The sequence below is a fragment of the Cannabis sativa genome, chromosome 2, assembly GCF_029168945.1.
Source record: "Cannabis sativa cultivar Pink pepper isolate KNU-18-1 chromosome 2, ASM2916894v1, whole genome shotgun sequence".
Lineage (NCBI taxonomy): Eukaryota > Viridiplantae > Streptophyta > Magnoliopsida > Rosales > Cannabaceae > Cannabis > Cannabis sativa.
The window spans coordinates 8,289,477-8,295,581 of NC_083602.1; the positions used below are offsets into that span (position 1 = coordinate 8,289,477).

Consider the following 6,105-nt stretch of genomic DNA (forward strand, 5'->3'; position numbering starts at 1 on the left):
TAATTCATTTTTTTTTCAATCATGAACTTTGATTAATTTTGTGATAATATAATAGCTATATTTTTTTTTTATTATTAATTAATCAAATTTGATTATATCTAGCGCCGAGTAGTCATGGCGACGGATCGATCAATATGTACAACAAAATATACGTTTTAAGTTTTTTGAACGCGTGTGGTAAATCGTAATATCAAGAACTCTTTTTTCGATCGTAAACTATTCGTAATTTTTCAAAAATTTACAAGGATGATACCGTAAATATAACGAACAACTGTATGAAAAAAAAAATTAAAACAAAATATTTCGGCATGTAATTTCGGACATAGAGATTAACTATGAAGTTGTAATTAGCATTTCTCTATTATGAATCTTCGATCGTATGCATGTCCTAATTAGCCCAATAACTATAATGTGGACAATTATGAAAAAAAAATAGTTAAAGAATATTTCTAAATATTAAAGCAGTAAAGGGTGTATTGGTGCACCATTTTTTAAGGGTTACACCGTAGATACTTTTTAAGATATATACTACTACTAAATTCTTAACATGTACTTATTTAAATAAATAATATAAAATAAAAAAAAATTAGAGAAAATCCGTAGTAGGAACATAAAAGAGTATTTTGGTAAAGCCATTATTTGTTTCGATATTTTGGAGAGTTTTTTAGTCCAATTTTTTTAATGATTCTCTCGTGTTATAGTTATTTAGGACCACCCGTAAATTTTTAAAAAATTCTGAATAGTTTTACCATGCCGAAAAATAAAGTTAAAATAGTTGCTTAATACATATATAAAAAAATATCATGCATGCAACAAAATATTTAATTTTTTTAGCATTGTAAACTAAATTAATTGCAATATATTTGGTAATATATATTAGGTGGGAAAAAAAAGAATTCGATTAGGACATATGTAATTTCTGTTTTCGGGAATATACGATACCCTCGAATGAAGCAATAATAATTCCATACCACAAATGAACTTTAATTCATTTTTTTCAATCATGAACTTTGATTAATTTTGTGATAATATAATAGATATATTTTTTTTTTTATTATTAATTAATCAAATTTGATTATATCTAGCGCCGGATAGTCATGGCGACGGATCGATCAATATGTACAACAAAATATACGTTTTAAGTTTTTTGAACGCGTGTGGTAAACTGTAATATCAAGAACTCTTTTCTACATCGTAAACTATTCAGAATTTTTCAAAAATTTACAAGGATGATACTGTAAATATAACGAACACTGCTATGAAAAAAAAAATTAAAACAAAATATTTCGGCATGTAATTTCGGACATAGAGATTAACTATGAAGTTGTAATTAGCATTTCTCTATTATGAATCTTCGATCGTATGCATGCCTCCTAATAAGCCAACACCTCTACTCCCTAAGGTTAATTTCAAAATTAAACTATAATATTAATATTATACTAAGGTCTTTGTGTAATAAAAAAAAATATATTATTTAGTGATGTAATAAAAAATGATAAACTGACGTGTGAATCGTTAATTGAGGGTGAGATGGTGCTTTATAATGAACCCTCAGAGGGTCACATGCTTGTCAACTCTACTCCCCAGGTTGGCAGCGTGCGGTGCTTCAGACTTCAGCCACTTGAAGCTCCTAACCATCTTATAGGAATGGTACCACGTCCCTATAAGGGTGGGCGGAGAGAGCACCATCCATATGACTAGGGAGTACGGCCCACCAGATGCATCCCAACTACTTTGCCCCACTTGGTTACAGGCCCACGTGACTGGACCCGGCGATAGGACTGTATAAAGTAATCAATATAAACATATTAAAAAAGCTATAACAAGTCGATGTGGGATTTTTTCTTCCTTAAACCAAACCAAATCAAAAGTTGTTCTTCTCAGTTAGTGTAAAAATGATGCTATCCGACTCTCCACTCCTCATCTCACTGCACAACAGAGTCAGAGAGACCAAAAACCTCTTTTTCCCTCTCGACCAAGGAACCCAATCACCGGCGGCGGCGCAGTTGCTTCGTCCTCTAAGACCGTGTATGTCGTTTTAGTATTTTTTTTCCTTTCTTTCTTTCTTTCTTTCTATGTCTATCTCTTCGTGCCTTATGTATGAATTTTTGTTATTGCTCGGTATTAGTTCTCATAGGGCTTGATTTTCTTCCTTCACGCTGGGTTTATCATACAATACAAGTTTAGAATTAATTTTTTTTGGCTTCGTGTTTCTTTTAACTCGTTGCATTCCATTTTTTTAGGATTTAAATCTGTATAACATTTTCTGTATCGTAAAATAGCATAAAATGCCTGAAGGTTTCCACTTAGAACGCCCTCTGTTCGCCGGTGCCTTAACTAGCACCTTCCCTCAAAGGTTCCAGGTATTTTTTTCTTTTTATTTATTTATTTTATTTTAATTTTATCTCACAAAAAAAGTAATATTCGAGAAGTTCCAGATCATCAGGTGAGGACTGAGGAGCTATGCTTCTTTCTAGTTTTCACTTCGTTTCTTTGAATACCCAATTTTTCATTTTAAGCTTCTGGGCATTAAAGATTTGTTTTTTTTCTTTCACTTATGTTGTTTATTTATGCATTATTGATTGTTTTTCTTAATTATTTTGTGGGTTTAAAGGAGGTGTTTGTGGATCCTTCCCGGGATGAAAGTTTGATCTTTGAGATATTAGAATTGAAGGAAGAAGTTGGTGATGATGGAAGTGCTTCATGGTTTCTTCAAGACCTTGCCTCTGAACAAGAATCTGAAGGCTGCGTGGTAATTAAATTTTTCCCTATTATTGTTCACACTCATTAATTGTGTATTCATCTATCAATTGCTAACTTGATCATATTTTCCTTGTCTTAGATTGTTTATGGTTTTATTTTGAAAGGGTTATCCAATTTGTTTCGTATAAATGCGTACATGTTAATTTAGTCCTCTTCAGTTCTTATTCTCTAGTTTCTATCTATGTAAGATGGTAATTAAATGCCGATATATTATGATACTAGCTTTCGCAATATTTGGATATGAGAAAAGTTTCCCCAATAGTAGCTGAGATATGATTCAAACTATTGTGCCAAAGACTAATTTGCCTCAAATTAAAATTCAGGTGATTGAACAGTCAGCAGTGACTTAGGCCCCTGGACTGTGCTATAGGAGCACACCTGCTGTCATTATAACTGCAGTAGGCCAAATGGTATGTGTCCATAGTAATCTTTTAGGTTGTGTTTGCTGTTGGTTATGGGTTTTTACTTTCTTTAGTTTGCCTTCACATTTAAGTAATGGATGATTGGCCTTTGGTCTATTGTGTGGAATCATAAATGTCACCAACCTTGTATCTGTCGTAAACTTGTGATTATTGATGCTAGGTATCTGTTCTTCTACTTCCTTCAATGTGCCTCTTCTGTAGGGACAAAGATGAAAAAACAAAAGGGAAATTGTGTTCAAATATGTATATATTTCAACATTTTCTTTCAAGTAACCTTACATAATATATCCTTTTCCTTTCCTGATGACTGATATGGAATGGAAGAGAAATAGTGAAACAGTGTGCTGCTTCATCACCTGATTAATCATTATCGGTATTGAATATTTTCTTTCCAAATAATTTGTATTGAACTGCCATTAGAAACATTTACGAAGAACTATGATGATTGCAAGAAGTGCTTTTTGAAGCATGGCTTGTAGTTTCTCCATTGCATGGAAAATATTCTTTGTTTATCAAACTTCCTTTGAAGAATCTCAAATTTAAACTGTATTAACCTTTTGGGCTCATATCAATTCATTATTTTGGTTACTTGAACATAGGCTATCTCTAAGGGACGGCAAGGTAGGGAAGCACAAAATGTTGTGAGGGTAAGTTATTTCTCTTCTTTTTTAAATCTAGTTTAGGATTTTCTTTCCACCAGCTAATAACGGTTTAGTGTTTCTGTGCTCTATTAATATTTTATTGTTATCTTGTGGGTATATGTTGCAAATGTTCGTCTTAAAGAAGTTAACACGGATATCCTAATTTCTGCATATGAGCCGATTCATATAAAGTAAGTACTAGGAGTTTGTGTTCTGCTGCAACAAGTTCTCGGTTTTTTGCTTTTCTTTCTGAGAGTACAAATCATTGATTAAATGCTATCACCTATACTTGAATAAATAACACCTAAAAGAAGAGCATCTACACATATGAATATACTTACAACATTCAGTCAATTTATGCATATTAGTTGCAAGTGTAAAATTAATGCATCTTTTTCTTCCAAATGTTAAGATGTTGAATTTCAAGGATACAAATTTATTTCCTCTCAACATAAATTTTCCTGCCAGCAGTGCTTTAGTAATGTAAAGAGGCAGAGCATAATCTTCCTCCTCTGCACCCTCCTTGTGTTAGATTCTCCGATTGTGGTTCAGTTCCCAAATGTTTGAACAGAAATAGATGGTAACAACACTGTTTTGTGTTGTGTTAATATTTCCGACACCCTCACACTTTCCTTATTGTTTTCAGTCCATTGAGTGAAAGTGCTACCGCCGTCGGGGCTGGTGCTGCCACTCCTGCTGAGCTTTCTGGATGTGTGCCAATGCTTGAGGTCTTCAAACTTGCTGTCTCAACGTTTAAAGTCAACAACTGGGGCCTTTTTGGAAGTGTATAGATGAGTCATAGGGCCATGTATAGATTATACATGAATAGGGTGGTTGTTTTGGATTTAATGATTATTTTTTGTTCAGAAAGATTGTTGCCAGTCACCAAACTTAGTTTCTGTTGTCATCTTCCATTTTCTTTGAATGTTGAACTGAATGGCTTCTTGGTTTGGTGACTTTGGTCTCAGTCGTTTTTGTAGAGTCTGGATTGTTAAAATTACTTTCGGGTCGTCTTCCTCTCATGCCCTCTCTTGCCTTTGGAGATGTTACTGTTTGTGTGCAGTTTTACACAATAAAAAATAAACCCCTAGGGCTTTGTAAATGATATCACTTCTTGTTTTTTTTTAACAAAATTTTGTGTTTGATAAATTGACCAGAATTTCATTGAATTATAAAACTTTAAAACTTAAAACTTTTTGAAAGGACAGTTAGTGACCACATTTTGGGTAATTTTTTTTCTTCTTTTTGTCATGTATTTTTTAACCTTTTATTTTAATTGATTCAACATGTACTTTTTAACTTGATGAAAGCGCTTTAAGGCCACTCTGGTTAAAGAAATATAACTAATTCGATGTTATATATAGTTTTTAGAAAAATAAAATTTATCCTAAATCTGCTTAAATACAATAGTATAAGTGCCCTTTCGAAAAAAAAAAAAAAAAAAAAAAAAAAAACAATAGTACATAATGCACAATGTTATTTAATAATCCCTTTACTTTATTTAAATAACATCTCCAATTAAAGGTTGGAAATTGTTGGGAATAATTGTATATAAAAGTATGTTAAGAGTGAGACTAGTATAGTAACGCATACTTATTGAATGGGAAGTGAAGGCGTTTGGTTGATAAGCATGATTAGCGAAAAGGTAGTAGTACACCTAAAAAGAATAAAGAAATATAATTCTCTTAATTTCTCGTAGAACCGATTAGTTTATTGGTGCTCATATAATTCATATGTTAGACATGGAAAACAAAGACAAAGAATATGTGTGTGTTGTCTTTAACACGTGGGAAAAGCCTTTGATGTCCTTTGGTAACTAACAACCATACAAAAAAACTTGGAAACTATGCATTTGATGTTCATCTTCTTAAAGAGTTCTTCAAGAAGCAAGTTCAATACTTCAACACTAAGCGAGAGAAGAAAAAGAATGTACAAGTCGAAATTGCGGGAGCTTTGCCACAAAGAATCAATGGGGTTTACCAAAGTACACCTCATGAGATATGGGCCGAATCATAACCCTCTCTTTGGAGCCTCTTTGTTTGAGTCAATGGCATTTCTTTTGACTCTTTCGTCGTCTTCAAATCCAACAAACAAGCCCATAACCATGGTGCCATGCTTGCTTTTCTTCACTTCAATTCTCCACCTCCTGGTTCACTTTCTTTCCTTCTTTCTTGTGTTATATAATGGTTTGTCCCCAATTAGTTTCTTTCATTAAGCATATTGATTCTTATTCGATTGTGTCATCAATGGCATAGGCCGAACATGCCGTTGCAACACCT

At 32.9% G+C, this 6,105-nt stretch overlaps 1 pseudogene; it reads left to right on the forward strand.

Annotated features, from left to right (window-relative positions):
* Positions 1–1,532: 1,532 nt before the first annotated feature.
* On the forward strand, positions 1,533–4,848 carry LOC133034731 (uncharacterized; annotated as a pseudogene).
* Positions 4,849–6,105: the final 1,257 nt, after the last annotated feature.